Source organism: Piliocolobus tephrosceles, chromosome 10 (assembly GCF_002776525.5).
Source record: "Piliocolobus tephrosceles isolate RC106 chromosome 10, ASM277652v3, whole genome shotgun sequence".
In the NCBI taxonomy this organism is placed as follows: Eukaryota; Metazoa; Chordata; class Mammalia; order Primates; family Cercopithecidae; genus Piliocolobus; species Piliocolobus tephrosceles.
The window spans coordinates 12,078,499-12,091,053 of record NC_045443.1 but is presented as its reverse complement, the minus strand read 5'-3'; positions in this window follow the sequence as shown (position 1 = coordinate 12,091,053).

The following is a 12,555-nucleotide window of genomic DNA, read 5'->3' as shown; positions in this document are numbered from 1 at the left end:
ACACACAGACACACACAGAGACACACACAGATACACAGACACACACACAGGCACACAGACACACACAGACACACATAGACACACATGCAGACACACACACACAGACACACAGATACATACACAGATACACACACACAGAGACACACACATACACACAGATACAGGCACACACACACATACAGAGACACACAGACACACACAGGTGTAGACACACACAGAGACACACAGACACACAGGTGCACACACAGACACAGACACACACAGACACAGACACATACAGACACGCACACACAGATACACACAGGCACACACACAGACACACACAGAGGCACACATTTTCAATGCTCTTTTCCTCTTTTTCCTAACTCATTTCCCCCTCCCTTGGATGAGGCAGGTAGAGTGGGGGAGTGGGTAAGAGTTACTGCAGTAAGAAGAGAAAGTCGCAATAGGTATTTTCAGTCCTGGAGGTGGTCAAGGATGGCAGTAGAGTCCTTCAACGACCCCAGCTTTTCCCCTCCTCGGCCCCATATTCATGCCTGTTGCCACGTAACTTCATAGTGCCCTCCCACCAGGCATGAATGACCTGCCCTGTCCCCTGGTTCTGGGCTCAGTCACGTGACTTGTTTTTGCCATTAGTGTGTAAAAGCTGCAACTCAAATTCGGGCTGGAGAGAGGTTTGTCCCCTAGAACTTGTTTTCTTCTTCCCTTTCCCCTTTTCTTTCCTTTCCTTTCCCTGTCCTGTCCTGTCCTGTCCTGTCTTGTCTTGTCTTGTCTCACTCCATTACCCAGGATGGAGTGCAGGAGTGCAATAGTGTGATTTTTTTTTTAATTTTTATTTTTGAGATGGGAGTCTCTCTTTGTCACCCAGGCTGGAGTGCAGTGGCGTGATATTGGCTCACTGCAACCTCTGCCTTTCGGGTTCAAGCAATTCTCCTGTCTCAGCTTCCATGTCTGGCTAATTTTTGTACTTTTAGTAGAGATGGGGTTTCACCATATTGGTCAGGCTGGTCTTGAACTCCTGACTTCAGGTGATCCACCAACCTCAGCCTCCCAAAGTGCTGGCATTACAGGCCTGAGCCACTGCGCCAAGCCAGTGGTGCCATCTTGGCTCGCTGCAACGTCTGCCTCCTGGGTTCAAGTGATTCTTGTGCCTCAGCCTCACGACTAGCTGGGATTACAGGCGTGCACCACCACGCCTGGCTAGTTTTTTGTATTTTTAGTAAAGATGGATTTTCACCAAGTTGGCCAGACTGGTCTCGAACTCCTGACTTCAAGTGATCCGCCTGCTTTGGCCTCCCAAAGTGCTGAGATTACAGGTGTGAGCCACCGCGCCCAGGCTGGAGCTTGTTTTCTCGTGCACTTCAGCTATGGCCATAAGAACATGCCCAGGCCAGCCTGCTGAGGATGACAGATACATGAAACAGAATCAAATTCTCCAGATGACCTAGATGAACTCAGCCTGGATCAGCAGCACACACGAGTGAGGTCAGCTAAGTTCAGCAGAGCCACCTGGTCTATGTCAGCAGAACCCTGCCAACTTGTGAAAGATAAATTTAGTTTTGTATGTGTATGCCCTGAATTTTTTTTAAAAATTAACTTCTAATTTTGAGATATTTGTACATTCACATGCAGTTGTAAGAAATAATCGAGATCCTGTGTACCCATTACCCATTTTTTTCCAATGATAACAGCATATAACAGCACAATGTTATAATCAGGATACTGACATTGATACTGTCAAGATACAGAACATTTTTGTTACCATAAAGTTCCCTCATCTTGCCATTTTATAGCCACAACCCCTGATTTTCTGCTCCCACCCCCTCCATAACTCCTGACATCCACTAATCAACTCTTCATTTCTAGAATGCTGTCATTTCAAAAACGTTATGGAAATGAAATCATACTAAGTAACCTTTTGAGATTAGCTTTTTTCTTTTTTTTTTTGAGACGGAGTCTCGCTCTGTCGCCCAGGCTGTAGTGCAGTGGCGTGATCTCGGCTCACTGCAAGCTCCACCTCCTGGGTCCATGCTGTTCTCCTACCTCAGCCTCCCGAGTAGCTGGGACTACAGGCGCCCTCCAACACGCCTGGCTAACTTTTTGTATTTTTAGTATAGACAGGGTTTCACCATGTTAGCCAGGATGGTCTCGATCTCCTGACCTTGTGATCCACCCGCCTCGGCCTCCCAAAGTACTGGGATTACAGGCGTGAGCCACCGTGCCCGGCCGAGATTGGTTTTTTCCCCACTCAGCCTAATCCTCTGGAGATTCATCTAGGTTTTTGCGTTTATCAATAGTTTGTTCCTTTTTACTGTTGAATAATATCGCATGGAATGTACCACATTTTGTCTAAGCAGTCACCTACTGAAGGACATCTAGATTGCTTCTAGCTTTGAGCTCTTACAGCTTCTTCTTTTTTCAATATAGCTTCTTTTTCAATATAGCTGCTATAAACATTTGTGTACAAACTTTTGTGTGACTGTAAGTCTTCATTTCTCTGAGATAAATACCCAGGAGCTCAATTGCTGGGTCATATGGCAGTTGCATGTTTAATTTTCTAAGAAACTTCCAAACACCACCATTTTACATTCTCACCAGCATCATATCAGTGATCTAGTTTCTCTGCATCCTTGTCAGAATTTGGTGTTGTCACTATTTTTCATCTTAGCCATCTTGATAGATGTGTAGAAATACTGCATAGTGATTTCAACTTGCATTTCACCAATGGCTTATGCTGTTGAACATATTTTCACGTGCTTATTTGTTGTCTGTATGTTTTCTGTGTTAAAATGTCTTTTCACATGTTTTGTCCATTTTCTAATTGGATTGTTTGCTTTCTTTTTGTTTAATTTTTGAGAGTTCTTTATATATTCCAGATACTAGTCCTTTGTCAGATATATGGTTTGCAAATATTTTCTTCCCACTCTGTAGCTTGTCTTTTCATTCTCTCAAAAAGGTTTTTACAGAACAGAAATTTAAAATCTTGATGAAGTCCAGTTTATACATCTTTCCTTTTATGAAATATGCTTTTGGTGTCAAGTCTAAGAACCCTTTCACATGGCATTCTCCATATGTGAAAAAAACACAACACTTTACCTCATTCTAGATCTTGACTATTTTCTCCTATGTTTTTTTCCTAAGTGTTTTATGGCTTTACATTTTACCTTTAAGTTAATGATCCATTTTGAGTTAATTTTTGCTTGAGGTGTGAGGCCTAGGTTGAGGTTCGTTATTTCTGGCAATAGATATGCAATTACTCCAGCATCTTAAGTTGAAAGCCTATTTCTCCTTTGTTGAGTTGCTCTTGCACCTTGTCAAAAATCAGTTGGGCATATTTATGTGGATCTGCTTCTGGATTCTTTATTCTGTTCCATTGACCTACGTGTCTGTCTCTCCACCAATATCACATAGTCTTGATTACTGACCTATGTAATATGTCTTGAAGTCAGATAGACTGAGTCACCTCCCACTTTTTTTCTTCTCTTTCAAAATTGTTTTGAAGTCCAGTTTCTTTGCCTTTTCATTTAAATTTTAGGATAAGCTTGTTTATATCTATTTTTAAAACTTTCTGGGATTTTGATAGGAATTATATTAAGCCTTCTTATCAATTTGGGAGAATTTACCCCATTATGTTGAATCTGCTAGTCATAAACACAGTATATCACTCCCTTTATTTAGATTTTTTAATTTCCTTCATCAGCATAGCACAGTCTTCAGCATAAAATCCCTGGACGTGTTTTAGTAGACTGACACCTAAGTATTCCATTCTTTTTGAGTGATTGTAAACGATATTATATTTTAAATTTTGATGTCCACATGTCCATTGCTAGTATACAGAAATACAATTGATTTTTGTATGTTTATCTTATATCCTGCAACTTTACTGGACTCAGTACTAAGAGTTTGTTTTTCTTGTATACTCCTCGGAATTTTCTATATATAGATAATAATATCTTCCTTTTTATTCTCCCCCACCCTATCTTTTTGTCTTACTGCACTGGCTAACACTTTCAGTACTATGTTGAATAAGAATGTAAGCGTGAATACCCTTGCCTTATTCTTGATTTTAAGGAAAAATATTCAGACTTTCACCATCAGGTATAATGTTGCTGTAGGTTTTTTGTAGGTGCTTTTTACTAAGTGGATGCATTTCTTTTGTATTGATAATTTTCTGAGAGTATTTTTAAATCATGAATGAGTGTTGAATTCTGTCAAATACTTTTTCCACATCAATTTATATGATCATGTGATTTTTCTTCTGTAGCTTGTTAATATGGTTGATTACATTTATTGATTTTCCAATATTGGACTAGCTTTGCCTCCATATAATAAGCCCCACTTGGTCAAGTTGTAGAATTCTTTTTACATACTGCTGAATTTTATTTACTAACTTTTTTTCAGGATTTTCTTTTTTCTTTTTTTTTTTTTTTGAGATGGAGTCTTATTCTGTCACCCAGGCTGGAGTGCAGTGGCGCAATCTTGGCTCACTGCAACCTCCGCCTGCTGGGTTCACGCCATTCTCCTGCCTCAGCCTCCCGAGTAGCTGGGACTATAGGTGCTCGCCACTACGGCTAATTTTTTGTATTCTTTAGTAGAGACGGGGTTTCACTGTGTTAGCCAGGATGGTCTCGATCTCCTGACCTCATAATCTGCCCACTTCAGCCTCCTAAAGTGCTGGGATTACAGGCGTGAGCCACTGCACCCGGCCTTTTCAGGATTTTCATGTCTATTTTCAATATAGTATTGATCTGTAGTTTTCTAATTTTTTTTTTTTTTTTTTTTTAGTAGTTTTCTGCCTTCATCTGGACTTGGTAGAAATAAAACCAATTATGAAGATACCATGGATTGAGTGTGTTCTTTCTAAAGTTAATGTTGAAACTTAATCTCCATTATGGTAGTGGTAACAGATGAGGCCTTTTAGGAATTTATTAAGTCATGAGGGAGAGCCCTCATGAATGGATTAGTGCCTTATGAAAGGTCTGGAGGAAACTATCTAGGCCCTTTTTGCCCTTCTATCCTTCTGCCATGTGAGGACACAGCATTTATTCTCCCAGGAGGATGCAACAAGGTGCCATCTTGAAACAGAGATAGCAGCCCTCACCAGACTCCAAACCTGCTGGTGCCCTGGTCTTGCACTTCCCAGCTTCCAGAACGGTGAGAAAAAATTTATATTGTTTATAATGATGCAGTCTCAGGTATTTTGTCATAGCAGTGTAAATGAACTAAGAATTCCCTCCTTATCTATATTCTGGAAGAGATTGTGTAGAATTGGTGTTAATTCTTTAAACATTTGGCAGAGTTATCTAGTGAAAGCATTTAGGTCTTGAAATTTTTTTCAGCAGGGAATTTCAAAGTTATGAATTAAATTTTCTTAATAGTTATAGGGCTATTCAAATTATCTGTTTCATATTGGGTTGGGCACTTTGGCTCATGCTTGTAATCCCAGCACTTTGGGAGACCAAGTGTACATTCTGATGTGCATTAGAATGTATATGGTCTATCTTGGTGTGTGTTGAGTGTGCATTCTGATGTATATTGGAATATATATGGTCTATCTTGGCGTATATTCAGTGTGCATTCTGATTTGTATTAGAATGTATATTCTGCTGTTGTGTCAGCTGTTCTACAAATGTCAATTAGGTCCTGTTGGTTGATAGTGTTATTGAGTTTTTCTACAGCCTTGCTGATTTTTGGTCTACTTGTTTTATCAATTGTTTAGAGAGGAGTGTTGGAGTCTCCAACTATAAATGTGGATTTGTCTATTTCTACTATCAGTTCTATCAGTTTTTGCATCATATATTTAGCAGATCTGTTGTTTGGCACACAGACAGTTGGTATTGTTATACGTCCTGGTGGATTGACCCTTTGATCATTATGTAATCTCCCTCTCTGTCTCTAGCAATTTTCTTTGCTCTGAAGTCTACTTTAGCTTGACATTAATATAACCATTTCTGTTTTCTTTTTTTTTGAGACAGAGTCTTGCTCTGTTGTCCAGGCTGGAGTACAATGGTACGATCTCTGCTCACTGCAACCTCTGCCTCCAGGGTTCAAGCAATTGTCTTGCCTCAGTCTCCTGAGTAGCTGGGATTACAGGCACCCACAACCACGCTCAGCTGATTTTTATATTTTGAGTAGAGACAGGGGTTTCACCATGTTGGCCAGGCTGGTATCAAACTCCTGACCTGGCCGGGCGCGGTGGCTCAAGCCTGTAATCCCAGCACTTTGGGAGGCCGAGACGGGTGGATCACGAGGTCAGGAGATCGAGACCATCCTGGCTAACACGGTGAAACCCCGTCTCTACTAAAAAATACAAAAAACTAGCTGGGCGAGGTGGTGGGCGCCTGTAGTCCCAGCTACTCGGGAGGCTGAGGCAGGAGAATGGCGTAAACTCGGGAGGCGGAGCTTGCAGTGAGCTGAGATCCGGCCACCACACTCCCGCCCGGGCGACAGCGCGAGACCCCGTCACAAAAAAAAAAAAAAAACTCCTGACCTCAAGTGATCACCCTCCTCAGCCTCCCAAAGTGCTAGGATTACAGGTGTGAACCATAGGGCTCGACCTCTGTTTTCCTTTTATTAATGCTTGCATGCTATGTCTTTTTCTATCCTTTTTTTTCAATCTGCATATATATATTTTAGAGAAGGGTCTTGCTCTGTCACTCAGCCTGGAGTGCAGTGGTGTGATCATGGCTTACTGTGGCCTCAGCCTCGAACTCCTGGGCTCAAGCGATCCTCCCACCTCAGACTCTTAAGTAGCTAGGACTACAGGTGCATGCCGCCTTTTCCAGCTATTTTTATTTTTTTTTAGAGATGAGCGTCTTGCTATGTTGCCTGGGCTGGTCTTTAGATCCTAGCCTCGAGCAATCCTCCCACCTCAGCCTACCAAGTAGCTGGGATTACAGGTGCAAGCCACCACGCCTTACTCAGGTGGGTCATATTTTTAAATCCAATCTGTCAATCTGTCTTTTAATTGATGTATTTTGGCTACTTGTATTTAATGTAATTATTGATATGCCACAACTTAAGTCTGCCATTTTATTTCTTGTTTTGTTTGTTCTGCTTTCTGTTTCTCTGCTCACTTTCTCTGTCTTCTGGGTTAATTGAACATTTTTCCATTTTGATTTATCATATTGTTTTACTATAAGATGGAGTCTTGCTCTGTCACTGAGGCTGGAGTGCAGTGGTGCCATCTCTGCTCTTCGCAACCTCTACCTCCTGGATTCAAAGGATTCGTGTGCCTCAGCCTCCCGAGTAGCTGGGATTACAGGCGTCTGCCACCATGCCTGGCTAATTTTTGTATTTTTAGTAAAGACAGGGTTTCACAGTGTTGGCCAGGCTGGTCTCAAACTCCTGACCTCAAGAGATCCGCATGCCTCGGCCTCCCAAAGTGCTGGGATTATAAGCATGAGACACCACACAGCCTATCTATAATGCTTTGAAAGTATTTCTTTATATAGCATTTTTAGTGGTTGCTCTAAGTATTCCATTGTGTATCCATAACCTATTTCAGTCAACTGATATTCTTTTTTTTACCTTTGAGTGAAGTATAGAACCCTTCCCCCCATAATACCCTTTTATCTTCCCCTGTTTGTAGTATGATTGTCTTAAATATTTCTTCTACATACATTGAGAACCACATCAGATGGTGTTATAAGTTTTGCTTCAATCATCAAATACAATTTGGAAAACTCTTGAGGAGAAATAAAGTCTGTTGTGTTTACCAATATTTTTGCTTACCTTGTACTCTTTTCCTTGCTTCATGGTGTTCCATGCTCCTTGCATCATTTATTTTCTGTTTAGATAACTTCCTTTAGCTATTCTTCTAGGGCAGTTCTCCTGATGACTAATTATCTTAGTTTTTCTTCATCTGAGAATATTGTGATTTCCCCTTAATTCTCACAGGATATTTTTGTTGGGTATAGGGCTCTGGATTGACAGTTCTTTTCTTTCAGCACTTGAAAAATACTTTTGTCACTTTCTTTTGGAATACATGGTTTATGACGAGAAATCTATTGCGATTTTCATTGTTTCTGCCATGTTTTTATCTGGCTGATTTCAATATTTTTTCTTTGTATTTAGCTTTCAGAAATTGGATTATGATGTCTCCTGGTGGGTATTTCTTTGGGTTTGTTATGTTTGGGGGGTTGCTCAGCCTCTTGAAACTGTACATTTACATCTCTTGGCAAATTTGGGAAGTTTTCAACTATATTTCTGTGAGAACACTTTTTCATTTATGTCTTTTTGCTTCTCTCATTTTGGAAGTCTGGTGACATAAATGTTAGATCTTTTGTGATAGATCCATGGGTCCTTGAGTCTCTCTAGGTAGTCTCCACTGACATCAGGGTGGGGGTGGCCTTGTAACCTTTGGATAATAATGAAAATCTCGAGTCTCTACCAAGCTCCTCTGATGCCATTCCAGAGGAGAGGGGAGAGGCTCCTCTTTACTGCCACAAGGAGGAGGAAGTCCAGGCTCCTCTCGTGGCCTGCACCAGGGAATTACTCATTGTAAGGAGGTCAGCCTTATTTCTAAATACCAGGCAGAGAATTGAAGAGATGGTGAGCACCAGCAACCCTGGAGTATAGCTGCTGAAAATGGTGCACAGACCAATGAATCTTTGCTCACTGCTGTGTCAAAGACGCTGCTGGTATTGAACCCTGACCTTCTCTTGGATGCTCATGTTTTCAATCCTTTGGTTTTCACTCACAGCTTAGATATCATTCCCATGGCTACTGGATATATGGGTCTGGCAGGCCTTATTGAAAGATTTATAGAATATTTCCATTTTGTGTTATGATTTAAAATACTCCAAAATAAATATCCTTGAATGTATACAATTCAGCACTTGGGTAACCGTGTCTGTAGAACAAATACCTAGAAGACTTGTTAGATCGAATGTAGGCTTCAGGCCGGGCATGGTGACTCATGCCTGTAATCCCAGCACTTTGGGAGGCTGAGGTGGGTGGATCACTTGAGGTCAGGAGTTTGAGACCAGTCTGGCCACCATGGTGAAATCCCATCTCTACTAAAAATACAAAAATTAGCTGGGTGGGGTGGTATGTGCCTGTAATTCTAGCTACTCAGGAGGCTTAGGCATGAGAATCGCTTGAACCTAAGAGGCAGATGTTGCAGTTAGCCAAGATCATGCCGCTGCATGCCAGCCAGCCTGGGTGAAAGAGTGAGACTCTCAAAAAAAGAAAAAAAAAAAAGTTATGCTTCACAAGCCATTCTTAGGAGATAAGCCCCAGTATATTAATTTTCTCTATATAGAGTTGCTCTTTTTCCCTCTGCAGCCCTTAGCATCTGAAAATATGTTTGCTTTTGCTTATTATCTCAAGATTGTTTATACAATTTTGCAACTTGATTTCACCTGGAAACATTTTTGGTAGTGGCCTAGCTATTTCTTTGATGTGCAAGCCTTACTCACTTTATCCTGACCCTCTAGATCTTGTAATATTGGATTACTTGAGTTTACTTTTTAAAACTATATCTTTGACTTACAGAGCTCAAACACAATCTGGATTTGTTTCATCTTCTTCCTTTTTAACAAATTATTTCCTTTGATTGTTGACCAAATGTGGGTTTCTCAGAATAGTGTTTGTCAAATCTTTTCAGTCTGGTATGTGCCTGTATCCTTGCTAAGATAGATTATGACTGAAGGTCAGTGACACATTAATAATAAAAAGCTCCATAAGTTTTTTTTGGAGGAAATGTGTTGTGAAATTGGAAATATTAAACAAATATGTGTTGACTTTCAGTTTAGCATGGCAGATTCAATACATCCATATATCTGAGCTTCATTCCCACTCTTTCCTCCCTGTCCAAAATTACAATGAAGGACTAAAAAGGCATAAACTCATAAGGACAGAGAGAATTGGAGGGAGAGAAGAGTAGAGAAGATGAAAAGTGGTTTGAGGAATGATAACTCACTTAGCAGAGGAGGCTGAAACCCAAGTATCTCAGAAGGGAAGATTGATGAGAAACGAAAGATTTGTTCAACAGAATACCTGAAAACTTCTGAAATTGGAGACACCAGTACAGTGGAAGGGGCAAAGGAGGACAAGATCATGGAGATGAAGACAGAGAAATTATTTGACCGTTTCTCAACGGATCTTTTAGATCTGTAATCCACACCACCAGAGTATGACCTTTCTCTAACCTCTGTAGAACATGAAGTTCCTTCTCTGGAGAAACTGACCAGAGTTTTCCGCTCAGAGGATTCTCACCATCCTCCGTGCTCCCACTATGGCACTGGAATTACTGCTTGGACCCTGGTCTCCAACTCCATTATATTGAAGACCAGAGTGGAAAATCAATGGAATAACTCAGTAAGTCCAGAGAAAATACTCACACATAATGACATTGGTTGTGGGGGTCTGCCTCATGAAAGAGGTGGCTCAACACCTGATCACTCTGTGTGCTGCCAGGGGACAATACTAATTTAATCACACAGCTCCTCCAAATAACTTCTTGGTGTCTCATATTTATGTATAAATCAACAGCCCAGATCATCAGACTTTTGAGGGACGCTACCCAAATAGAAGACAGATGCCAAAATATCTATGTGTGGGGAGAGCTATCAATTTTGAAGAAAAAGAAAATATTAGGAGGAAGAGGCAAAAAACAAAATAGACTTAAAGAGAAGTTATAAATATCTTTAGAGAGATGAGACGATATTACAGCTATGAAACAAGATGGGAAGCTATTAAAACAACACAACAACAAAAACAAAATATCAGAAGAAAGCACTCTTAGAAATTAAAATAATTAGAGCAGAAACAAAAAACAATCAACGAAGTTTAGAAGATAAAATTGAGGAATTCTTGCATGAAGTAGTAAAAAAAAAAAAAAAAAAAAAAAAAAAGACAAAAATAGGACACTGGCCCAGCGTAGTGGCTCATACCTGTAATTCCAGCACTTTGGGAGGCCGAGGTGGGTGGATCATCTGAGGTCAGGAGTTCAAGACCAGCCTGACCAACATGGTGAAACCCTGTCTTTACTAAAAATACGAAAAAATTAGTTGGGCCTGGTGGTGGGTGCCTATAATCCCAGCTACTTGGGAGGCTGAGGCAGGAGAATTGCTTGAACCTGGGAGGTGGAGGTTGCAGTAAGCTGAGATGGCACCATTGCACTCCAGCCTGGGGGACAGAGCAAGACTCTGTCTCAGAGAAAACAAAAAAAAAAAAAAGAAAGAAAATAGGGCACTGGATTGTCTCATTCCTTCTTTACAACCCTCCTTTCTCTTGCCTCCCTGCACTTTCATGGTGGGATACTAAAACTTCCTTTCATAGACTTTCCTATAATTAGATTTGCCTTTTGATACAATTCTGGTCAAGGAGTCATAAGTTTAAGTCTGCAGAAAATTTCTGGAAAAGCTTTATTCTTCTGATACAACTACACCCCTTTCTGCTTCCTTCTGCTTCTTCCTTCATTCTGCCTTGAATGTGGATGGGATGGATAGAGTTGTAGCAACTATCTTGTAGACATGGGTAAGAGACCAAGAGAGTTCCAGATATTTTTGCCCTGACATTCCTGAGCCTCTGAAATAACACTGGTCCAATGACTTCTTGACTTCTTGTGTGAGAAAAAAAATAAACCCCTAATTTGTTTAAGCTACTGTTTAATTAGATACTCTTTTGATCCTAGTTGAATCATAATATAGACAAGAAAGGCTAAAAAACCAGAGTCGTTTAATATTTAACCAGTAGAAGTTTCAGAAAGAGAAAACAGATGATGGGTAGAAGAAAATTATTAAAGGAACAAGAGAAGAAAATATTACAGAACTGAGCTTTCATGTCTTGAAATGACACATTACCCTGAATGTCTTAGTCTGTTCCTGCTGCAATAGCAAAATACCACAGACTGGGTAATTCATAAGCAATTGAAATTTATTTCTCACAGTTCTGGAGGCTGGGAAGTCCCAGATCATAGCATCAGCAGATTTGGTGTCTAGTGAAGGCCTGTCCTGTAGATGGTATTTTCTTGCTTTCTTTTTTGTTTGTTTGTTTTTTTGAGATGGAGTCTTACTCTGTTGCCAGACTGGAGTGCAGCGGTGCAATCTTGGCTCACTGCAGCCTCTGCCTCGCGGGTTCAAATGATTCTCCTGCCTCAGCCTCCTGAGTAACTGGGACTACAGGAGCGTGCCACCATGCCCAGCTAATTTTTGCATTTTTAGTAGAGATGGGGTTTCACCATGTTGGCCAGGATGGTCTCGATCTCCTGACCTCGTGATCCGTCTACCTTGGCCTCCCAAAGTGCTGGGATTACAGGCGTGAGCCACGGTGCCTGGCCACAGATGGTATTATCTCTGGTGTTCTCACATGGTGGAAAAGGTGGAAGAGCAGAAGGGATAAATGCTGCGCCCTCACGTGGCAGAAGAGATGGAAGGGCAATGGGCCTAGCTAGTTCCTTCCAGCCCTTTTATAAAGGCACTAAACCCATTCACATGAGGGTGGCGGCCTCACGACCTAATCACCTTCCAAATGCCCCACTTTCTACTACCATTGCTTTGGAGTTTAAGTTTCAACATATGAATTTTGGAGGACACATACATTCAAATC